The following is a 12056-nucleotide window of genomic DNA, read 5'->3' on the forward strand; positions in this document are numbered from 1 at the left end:
TTCTTCTTTGAGCAGATATAGCTGTTAGAATTGCCATACATTAATTGGTCTTTTTTGGAATCGAAGGACCTCAAGGAAAGAACCTTCTTTTTGATTCAATGAATTGAGAATTGGTCAAAGAATAAAGTCAAAGAAGCCATGGCTACTAGATCAACGGGAAGAGGCAGTGCAAAGAAAATTAAGAATTCCCAGGAAGGTACATCAGTTTCAGCCATTCCATCTTCTATCCCTACTTCTTTTGGTTCTTTACATGGCACATAAAGTGGAGATGATGATGAAGATTCAGATAAAGGAATTGATCTAGTTTTAGCATGTGAGAACAATGCAATCATCGAGAAGGGGAGATCAAAACCCAAAGAGAAGACTTTAAAACAAATCCAAAAAATGATAGAAGAAGATCCTAAGATGAATGTTTTACCATCATCATTTGTAGATAAGATGAGACAATCCATAGCATCCCCTACACTCTCATTATCTCTTGAAAGTGGGGAAGCAACTCAAGAGGTGCCAGTTGTAGAGAATGTACATAACTTGGATTTATCATCTATATAGTCCTACAAGTTCTTCTAGTAATCGACTCATCTACCAATATCTCAACATCTTGGTTACAACAAAGTTTGGAGAGAAAGAAGAAAAGGATGATCAAATTGGAAACATAGAATCTGGATGGCATAGCTGATTTAGTGCATAAGGGTACAAAGGTAAAGAAAACTAGAATAGAATCTAGACTAGTGGTGAATCCTATATCAAGAAACTTATTTGTTGAAGTTGCACAACTAGTCATAGAGAAGAACATAAACGAGGTAGACAAAGTTGATTATAGCATAGCTAAAGTGGATCTAGGCCAGACCACTTGCGAAGGAAGAGAGCATATTTTCCAAGTGTCAATTGTTGTCCTAATGGAATAGTCAAGGAAAGATAAACAAGCTAAGAATTAACTCAAGTATCAAGTTCAAGCCCTTTCTTCATGCATCCCATTGATGGTCAATGATTCCTTTTCAGACCCTAGTTCATATAGAGATAATAGGAGATCCCAAGAAGATGTTTGATGAAAAACCATTCAAGACATAGGAGAATGTCAAACTTATGGTAAGATGGTGAAAGCATGGATAAAATGCATGAAAGAATGAGCATCAAGCATATTTCAGAAAGTCAAGGTTACATATGCTAAGGCAGATCATATACAATGAAACATTCAAAAGAGTTAAGAACTCTCAAAAAATAGCAAACATTCTGGAGAGAAATTGATGCTAATTTAGTAGAGATTAAAGGAATGGACAGCAATATAGTCAAATCATTGAAGTTAGTCACCAGTGGAGAAGAAAAGGAAATTGACATATGGCTGGAAAACATTAGATGGAAGAATGATAGCATGAATCAACAACTGGATGAAGGAGAACAATTCTTAAACTCTTGCAAACTATTGAAAAAGAAGGCCTTAGGGAGTACACCAATAAGGTATCCCTATTAGTGAACATACTCAAGATCCAAACATATGCTACATCTTGGAATGCATAGAGGTAAAGATTAACACCAAACTTGGCAGTAAACAAAGTTCAGATGTTAACATTATGATGAGATTGAGTAATCTCTCAATGGCATTGGACTCCTGTATTCAAAACTTGATACGTACTAGAATTTGATGAAGTTAGAAAGAGACATGATCTATGCAAGCTGAAAATGTAGAATTTAATCATCATCAAAAGCAAGGCTTTGGCATAGGTCATCAAATCATTTAGTTCATACAAGGAAAACTTGACTCAACTATTCACAATACCTATAGATCAAAGAGCAAGCACAAGAAATATCAGTGGTCATAGTTGAAAGTTAGAAGTGGATATGTCTAAAGTTATCTCAAATGTTTGTTTATATATTTTGTAAGGAGGTCAACTTTAGAATCAATTTTGGTTATGGTCAATTTCTTAAATTTTTCTTACTGTAGTTAAGCATTGAAACTTAGAATTGGTTACAAACTATCTTCAAAGTAGTCCAAACTCTAACTTTTTGAGTAGTTATGAATTTGAAAGGTTGGTTATTCTAGAATAGCTATAAATTCATGAATCTTATTGTAATGGGGGACATTTTGGAATTTGGTATAGGGGAATACTTATGTTAGAGTTTTGGTGATAAGACAATTTTTGGAAAGTGTGTATAGAGGTTGTCTTTGTAATTAAAGTTTTTATTTATGTTCTTAGCACAATGAAATAAAGGAATGTGCATTTGGTTTTTTTTTCATTCTTCTAAATTCTTAAAGTGTCGATTCTCTAAAATGAATAGTTTCATGACATTGTGCAAGTATTCATGAATTATTGAATTAGCATTGTGTCAATGATTACTCTCAAGCATACTCCTTGTTTGTCTTCATTATCAGTTTACATCAATTTTATGGAACCATTGAAGTCGTGCAGTGCATTCATCATCAATAGTTTCCTTTTTATTTTACAAGTTGTAATCATCTTTATTTAAAAATCAAAATTTTATCTTACGAGGGAGCTACCCCTCTAAACGCAAAGGAAGGTTGGATATCAAGGGCCTATCCAACTATTTGACAAATTGATTTTGCACATACTTCAATGGGCTAAATCACATATTTTTTAAGTGAAAAATCTATTTACCAACAAATTTTTTGGTGACTCTACTGGGGAGACTGGACAAGAAAGATTGGCAGTCGCCTGTGATGAAGTAGGATGGTGCTACTACATGAGAACTTGTTTCCAGTTCTCCAACCAAATCTTGGCTTCCAAGACACCCAAGAAGACATCATTTTAGATTTTAACATGCTTTCCTAGAGGTGTAGACAAAGTAGTTAACAATATCATCAAGTAAATCAAGATTTAGAGAAATTTTATGAAGAGTGCCTATTGGTCAAAACGTGGTGGTCAAAGGAAGAATAGTTATTATTCCAAGAAGAAAGTGGCAAAATCTTGGTCACATCCAAGGGCAAGTAAGCAATAACCAATAAGTCGGCTGAAAAAACATACACCTAAGTGGATAGGCATAAAGGTTTAGTAGACGAAGATTTTGAAGCTCTTCAAAAGTTAGATTTCAAGCCAGTTATTCCTAAGAAAAAAAGGAAGACTAAGTCAGTTAGTAGGCCATCTTCTCCACCAAAGGCTACTGCTTCCACTATGGCCTTTCAAGCTCCCTACCAGGTACCCTTGTCCCTATAGCCATCAATTTGTGACCTTTGAACATCATTTCTCAGCCATGGCACAATAAGCACCGCAACCATTGGTCCCATGGGGAGCCACTATTGGTCCTTAAGCTTTAGGGAATCGATTGCATGACATACCCATTGGATCCCAAAAAATGTCTTCCTAAGTTTTTTGGAGACAAAAAAAGTCACCACTAATCAACACATTAGTGCATTTTTTTATGGTGAATAGGGTTCTTGCAATTCAACACTATCAAACAATTATATATGTTTCAGATTTTAATTATATTTCTATCTTTTATCTTTATAAAAGTAATATAATTTTACTAATAAATGTTTATTTGATTCCTTTAGGGTTTTTGCAAAATGACCACACAAGTTGGTGCTAAGGGTCCTGAGAAATGGATAAATCTATGAGGAGGGAAAACTACATTTTATAAAAAAAATTGGTATCGGATGGATTAAGGTAAGAACCTCAACTAAGGGATTATGTATACAGATTTCTGTATCTAACTAAATTGTACCATCTTTCTCCAACTTGCCGATTTGCCCATGGAGAAGGTACATCGAAATATGGAGAATTCAAATTCAGGAGACGCCGTAATGGTATGTGAATAGATATATTTCAATACCCATTCTCTTTGTTATTATTCTTGCTCTGATCTAGAATTATTTTAATAATTCCTTTTTAACAGAAAAGCCAAATTTGTACAAAGCTAGACCCTTCACTAGGGAGAACATTACTGGACCTGATTTTGGAAGAGCCGGACAGTAAATATCATGTATGCTACATGATGTTTATTTTTATTTTTATTTAATGTTTATTTATTCTACCATTTCATTGTAGAATGTATTTTCACTTCTGTAACGTATATCACTTGAAACTCAGGAAATTGCTAAGGGAGCAAAAACCCTTATGTCAGATGAGGAGAGGGGTGCCATTCTAACTGAAGTACATAGACACAGACATGTTTAGGGAAGATATATGAGGAAGATATCTTTTAAAGATATGATTAAATTTCTTTTGTTGTATCAATTTTAAGAGCAGAAAAGTAATTCAAAATATTGATGTAAAAAATAAAAAGTAGACAAGTAAATCTGTAACACATGAAAAATAATATTTTGTAATATGAAAATTGATATGTTTAATAAGTAAGGTCGTTAAAATTGAACATTGAAAACAATTAGTTAGGATGAAATAACAGAAACTTGACTCCATAGCAAAAGGATAGGAGAAGCAAAATCAAGCATTTGAATATTAATGAAGAGCACAAGTCATAATTATTATTTATTAAGATTGGGGTCCCATTAAAGGGGGTTTCCCAAAAAATGGAGTGGGAGCTTCTTTAAAGCTAACTTTTTCATGAATTTGTGTTTTAGTTTAACTTCATAATAATGCATTTTAAAGTTTATCTTCTATTTCTTGTGGGTAAATAAGTGAATTGAGAGTTCTTTTTAAAAAAAAATTTAACAAATATTAGAAATTTAAATGTTTTTACAAGTGGCAAAAAATATTTTTAAGATGGTGGGGTGATTTTTGAATAATTTTTTTTCATAGGACCACCCTCTTAAAAAATATGGCTTAAGCTTCCTTCATCAAAGAGATATTTAGATATGAAGCAAATAAGGGAAGACAAATTCTATAGAAAAAAGGACTATGTCAAATAGATAGTAAGAAGACCTAGCAACTAAAACTAAACTAATAGAAAAATAAATTAACCAACAACAAAGAATAGCACCCAACATCGAACACCTAGAAATCAACAACCACCCACCAACACAAAACACTCGAGAACTAGTTTTTCAAAATGTTTGTCTCATGATCATACTTTTTTTGGAGCCAAACCTTTACTGTATGACCATTATAATTTGGTAAATTACTCATCAAATTGCCAAAGTATTTTATTGTTATTGAAGTGCCTAGATTAGTTATTATTATTTATTAGATTTAATTATTGTTATATCTTAAGCAAAGGAGATTCAAACCCAAGACCTTCCACACGAGAGGCTTGCAAGTTACCATTGTGTTGTAGGCTTTTGCCTTCAAAATAGATATGTATTTTTAAAAGTGGGTAATATTGAATTTTTAGGCCGCAAAAATCAATTATTTGAATTTTTTTAGAAATGGGTACCTTTTTCTAGCCACCGACATTTTTCTTCAAGAATTTTAATGGTTTTGGTACTCAACTTCTTGCATTTACCCTTTTTTAATAAAGCATTTAAGAGCCAATAAAAGATCCATGTATTTATTGAGTATTTCTCCTTTTACATCGATAGTAACATGGTCTAGATCACAATTACAATCATTTCTTAATATCAATTAAAACTTCTTAATGTCACTATCATACTTGATTGTAGTTCTACTTCATCCAATGTGTATCTATGTACACAAACAAAAATAGAAGAGAGCCAAGTAATAAACTCTACTGTAAACTAACTTGATAGAAATAATTTAAAGAATAATTTTATTTTCTAAATTTGGTTATTTAGTTACTAATTTTTCTCCTATTATTGATATTAATAAGTAGCCAAAATGGGGCTGACCTAGAGACAAAGATTAGTTGAAAATCAATCATAATGAACATTATTAGCAAACTAACCTACCCACTTTTTTAATATCGAAAAAATCCCAAACTAACATATTACTAAATCTATAGGTATTACAGTCAGAACTCAATATTTTAACATAGTTACATATAAACTTTTCCCAGTTTAAATTCTTGGGCATATAAGAGGTCCAAGAAGTTTTAACCAAAAAGGCCCTATAGGAACAATAAACAACCATAAATACTAAAACACTAAAAAAAAAAAAAAAAAAAAAAAAGCTAATGCTCTAAGAGCTAATAGTCCTTCTTTTTCTTATCTAGATTGTCTAGAAAAACTCACAACTAGTCATCAACAAAAATGGAATAGAGGGAGCACCCAGTCTCAACATCATTCACATCCTTGAGCTCCTCCTTATTATCCTGCAAGAGGTAGAGAGTTATGGCCATGGAATGGACACACACCAAGAAGTTTTCCAACCAATCAAACTTGTCCTCCAAGTATGCATTCCTTTAAATCATGGCAATAATAGTCTCCTCAATTCTAGCATTATCTTCTTTCACAAGGAGATCTTTACCAAAAAACCCCTAGGGCATGGGGTTTACCTCTTTTTTTCCCCCTTCCATAGGGTCCTTCTATTTATTATCACCTAGATTCCCAACTTCCTTATTTCGAGGTTCCACTTTCAAATATGTAGTTGGGGAGGTGATTATCCCCTAATCCCCCATATCACCCCCCATCTTAGAATCTGGGTTGTTAACTTCAATCTAGAAGGTATTTGACAAATGGGATAGTAAAGGGCTTTCCTAGCTAGTAAAATAAAATAAATTCTTTTTTGGATTTGATTGCGTGTGTCTTTTTACAATCAATGTTTTAGATCATACTATGTGATCCATCATTAGGATTGTAATGTTCCAATCCTGAAGAAGACCAATCTTTCAGTATACCCTAACTCTATTTCTGCTAGGTAGCTAGAGGTGTGGTAAGGGGAGGATATTGTCATACCCTATAGTAGTATTGGTCATATGGTCTAGCGAAGTTGGCCATACAAAGTCTTAGGATGAGGCCATATAGTAGGTAAACAATGGTCATACAGTGTTACTGAGGGCATATGGTAGTCTGGCTGTATAGTGGAAGTAAGGGATGGTTGTAGGTCAATGATTTCTAGTTGTACATTATGCTTGGCAGCCGTATGCAAGTAGATGGAGTTAATGTTGTATGGTAGAGGGTGATAGCATGTATGGTGGTGGAACAAGTTACAATGTCATACAAAATAGAGACCAAGTTGATCAATGCGTAGTGTGCGAATAGAGGGAAAGTGAATGGTAATGCCAATATTAACTTCAAGATCAAAGTTCAATAAATAGAGCTCAAACAACAATGGAGTTCGAACACAAATAATCCTTAGTTTTTTATTTTCCAAAGATGGTGCTCTAATTTGTCAAACCAAGCGAAGTATTACATGCAACAATGGAATAGGGTGAGAGTTGAATCCCATGGAAACCATACAAGCCAAATAGTGGTATGTATTTCATAATTTTTATTAATTTATTTTATACACACACACACACAAGTACATGACACATGGAATTTATATACATATACTTTTTGTAGGCAATGTTTTTGCAGTCATGGCAGAATCTAAAAACATAGAAGGTGTTAGCTATTATTTATTGTGTTGAACCACACAAAGAGAGAAGTTGACAAAGACTGAAATAAGTGATGAAATTATATTTCCCATAGGTTTATATATATATATATATAGTTGAATCATTTACGTGTATGTACATCTATTTTTTTTATGAACTCAAATTTATTGAGTTATTTGATTGACCTGTATGTAGGTTCTATTGTTGTACATGGAACATATTTGAAGCAAAATAAAGTACTTAAGAATGTGATTCATTTCACTGATTATCAACCTAACAATAAGGTATATCAGTATAGTAACCATGTTATTGCCACTAGTCTAACTCTTCATCCAGTCAAAGGACCTAGAATACGTAAGTGGAGGCTTGATATTGATGAACAAGGGAAAATATTAAATGATATCCAGCAACAAGCTAACCCACTTGATATGAGCTAGAAACAACTTGTTGAACTATTTGAAATCTGAAATTTGGTTGAACTATTTGAAATCTAAAATTTGTCTAAAGTAAATTTGAAATCTGAACTTTGGCTCAACAATTTGAAATTTGGTTGAAGTTAGGACTTGTGTCTTAAGGGGATGAAATTAGGACTTGTAACTAATTATATATTATTTTTACTCTTTCATTTAAGAACTTGTGTCCAATTTAAATTGTGATTCATAACTAATTATCTAGTTCAATTAGGTACTTGTATGCAACTAATTAGGACATGTGCTTCTAGGGGAAGAAATTTGAACAATTGCCTTAAGGGGATCATATTAGGACTTGTAACTAATTATATATTACTTTTACTCTTTCATTTAGCTTGTGTTCAATTTAAATTATGATTTGTAACTAATTATCTAGTCCAATTAGGTACTTGTACTTGGAGGCTACTGCTTAAGGAGGATGGGAGGTTGTTGCTCGGGGGGGATAGGATGCTACTGCTTGGGGGGATATGAGGTTGATGATCTACCATGTGAAGGTCAATGTATGTACTATGCAGGTGCGTCTATATAATGTGTAAACCTAAAATTAAAATTAAAATATGATATTTTTAATAAACTTGAAATTTATCAAGTACAATGACATTTAAGAAACCAATATATATAATACTTGTAAACATGAAGTTTGAACATAACATATATACATGTATAGTACTATGTATGTGTGAACATAAATTAAATAATACACATGCACGTTAAAGTTAAAATGTTACTTGGTTAGATTAAATTAATTTGATTAGGGTTGACATTCTTGAGGTTAATGTTTTATCATGATTATGAAAATTATATTATGTATGGTTATAAGGTTAATTTTAGGGTTATTTGGTAAATTTTCATTAAGTTAGGGTTAGGAAAATATTTAGGGTTGTAAGGTAAAAGTCCAAGTGTGTGTTTAGAATAGTGTTTTATGTCAAGAGTAAGCTATTATGATAGGTTAGAGTTAGGGTTAGTGAACTATAAAATTATTATCTAACTCTATCAACTCAGTGTTAAGAACTCAGAGTTAATTTTAAGGTTATGAACTTAAAGTTAAAATGTTACTTGGTTAGGTTAAATTAATTTGATTAGGGTTTCAACATTCTTGAGGAAAATATTTATCTAGCCCCTAGGGTTAAAGGAGTGTGTGTTCAGAATAGTGTTTTATGTTGATGTAGAATGATGATTGAAATGTTACCTAGAAAGAACTAATATATAATGTTTAGGGATTTTTAGGATTAAAAGTGCTAGATTGTGGTGACTGATCAGGAAAGTACTGTACATACTTCATAAATTCTATGGGACTCAGGGCATCCCCCTGAGAGAAAAAAAATTATGCTCTATCTTATCGAGATTTTGGGCCGACATGTAATTATTAATTATAACCCTAAAGTGGTAACTGTTAGGAATAAGGTGTCTTAACCTTGTATAATTCCTATTCTTATTATTTGTTTTGTAAAATTTATTTCTTGGAAATAATGTTGATGTGTCGACATCTTGAATTGTGTGTAAGGAGATCATGACTAAAACGGTTATGACGGATTCCTATGACACGTAAGAGCTATGTTAGGAAGATTCAATGATAGATGAAGACATGTGGCAACTAAGATATTTGAGTACTGTACACTCTACCCCAATAGTGGGGTTCAGGGTTCCTATTTTCTTGAAGAATGGTAAAACCCTAATACAGTTTACCTTTTGGGAGTAGCCCTAAAGTGAAGTGCATTTTATAAGCATTTTTTAGGGTTGCAAAGAGATGCGATGCAAAAAAGGTGTATTGTTGGTACTACGAGTAGCTACTGGAGTCTTATGTTGTTGATGTTGAACTTGCATTCCAAGTGTATTGTAACCTCGTGTTGAAGATAATACATTGTGTAGGTTCTGAAGGGGTGGAGTTGTTTTACCAAAAGGTTTTTCTCCACCGGCAAATCCTTGTGTTATGTGTTCCTTTCTCTGTGTATTTTCTATATGCATGGTTGGCTGCAATATTGTTGTTTACATGATATTGAATTTGTAAGTGCAGAAGATTTTAATAGGATTTTCATTATACTATCCTTATGAGATTAGTGTAGGAAGTTGTTTTCGCACCTGAGTTTCCTTACGGTAACAATACTTGTATAAAAGAGCTTAGGGTTAGGGATTGTTTCATAGTTATAATGTGAAAATTGGTTCTTGCAGTGGTATTGAGTTGTAAGGGATTATGGATTGTAATCAAGTTGTAATCACTAGATCATAATAATATCAAACTTGTTGTTTGGTGGATGTAGCCTAGGGATTGGGTGAACCACATTAAATTTTTGTGTCTTGTGTTCTTTTCTATCTGATCTATTATTTTTGATATTGGTTATATTTGTATGTAATTGTTATTTCTATCTATGGTTTAATCCTAACAAGTGGTATCAAAGAAAGGTTGTTTTTCAATTATCCTCTTCAAGAAAGTCTCACAGTTGAGTTGGAGTCTCATGGTTGAGTGGGAGCAATTCAAGATGAGGATAAGATGAGGGTTGACATGTTTAATGGGTAGAACTTTCAATTATGGAAGATGCAAATGGAAGACTATCTTTATCAGAAAGATTTATGGAATCCATTGGAAGGCAAAATCAAGAATTAGGGATCTATGTCAAATGACGAATGGGGTCTTTTGGACAGAAAGGCACTTGGAAGCATTCAATTATGCCTAGCACCATTAGTGGCATTTAATGTTACAAAAGTGAAGATGACAAAAGAGTAGATACAAACCCTAGTGAAATTGTATGAAAAGCCCTTCGCTTCAAACAAGATATTTCTCATGAAGTGTTTATTTAATATGAAAATGGTAGAAGGTGGATCTGTTGCAGATCATTTAAATGAGTTTAATATTATTACTAGTCAGTTATCTTCTATGGGTATCAATTTTGATGAAGAAATTAGGGCTCTCTTGATTTTGTGTTCTTTTTCTGAAAGCTAGAATAGATTGGTAATGGTTTGAGTAATTTTGTTCCTGGATCTAGTACTCTAAAATATGATGATGTGATTGATGTTGTTTTGAGTGAGAAAACTTGTACAAAAACCTCAAGTGGATCTACATCAGGAAGTGCTTTGAATGCACAAAGTAGAGGCAGAATGACTAAGAGAGGAAGTAATTCCAAAAATCATGGGAAATCAAGAGGAAAGTCAAAGGGGAGGACGTCTCAATTGAGAGGACTGAACGACTGCTGGTACTATGGAAAACTAGGGCATAAAAAGAAAGATTGTTGGAATTGAAAGAAAAATGAAGGAGATAAACCAAATGGAGATAAGGGGATAAATGTGGTGAGTAACAAATTCAAAGAGGATGTTTTTCTTCTATCTTTAGAAAGTGTTGATGATTCATGGGTTTGCTTCATTTCATGCTACACCTCATAGAGGTTATTTCATTGATTATGTCCAAGGGGATTTTGGACTTGTTTATTTGAGGGATAATGAACCCTATCAGATTGTTGGAAAGGAAAAAGATAATATTAAGTTGCAGAATGGGAATCATTGGCTACAACATGAGGTAAGACATGTTCCAAGCCTAGGTAAGAATTTAGTTTCAGCAAGGCAACTCAGTAATGAGGGTTGTGTAGTTACTTTTTATGATAAAAATTGGAAGGTTTCAAAAGGTTCCCTTGTAGTAGCAAAAGGTGTGAAAGTAGGCACCTTATATCTTTTTATAGGTCATTTTGTTCCTTCTACTTCAATTGTTTCCAAAAAAAAAATAATGTTCAAGAATAGTTGTTGCAGTTGATCAGGGAGAATAAATAGTTGCTATAAATTCTGATATAGCACTGTGGCACAATAGACTTGGGCACATGAGTGAGAAAGGTATGAAATTATTTCATTCAAAAAAAGTTTTACCAAGTTTGAAATGTGTTAATATGGATTTCTGTGAAATTTGTATGTATGGAAAACAAAAGAGAGTGAGTTTTGTGAAGATTGAGAAGGAAAATAAAAAGGAGAAATTAGAACTTGTGCATACTGATGTATGGCGACCGGCTCAGGTATCTTCCCTTGGAGGCTATCATTATTATGTTACATTTATTGATAATGCAACTAGAAAAGTATGAGTTTATTTCTTTAGACAAAAATCTGATGTATTTCAAAATTTCAAGAAATGGAAATGCTTGGTTGAAAATGAGACTAGTAAGAAATTAAAATGTATCGGATCTGATAATGGTGGTGAGTATTGTAGTCATGAATTTGAAGATTATTACTCCACTAATGGTATTCAGAGACAAAAAAATATTC

At 32.9% G+C, this 12056-nt stretch overlaps 1 pseudogene; it reads left to right on the top strand.

The window, feature by feature from the left end:
- The first annotated feature begins 3706 nt into the window (after positions 1-3706).
- LOC149561455 (protein CLAVATA3 INSENSITIVE RECEPTOR KINASE 1-like) overlaps positions 3707-12056 on the top strand; it is a 39535-nt pseudogene continuing 31185 nt past the window's right edge.

Source organism: Cupressus sempervirens, chromosome 4 (genome assembly GCF_028749045.1).
Source record: "Cupressus sempervirens isolate cs-2001-9-10 chromosome 4, ASM2874904v1, whole genome shotgun sequence".
NCBI lineage: Eukaryota > Viridiplantae > Streptophyta > Pinopsida > Cupressales > Cupressaceae > Cupressus > Cupressus sempervirens.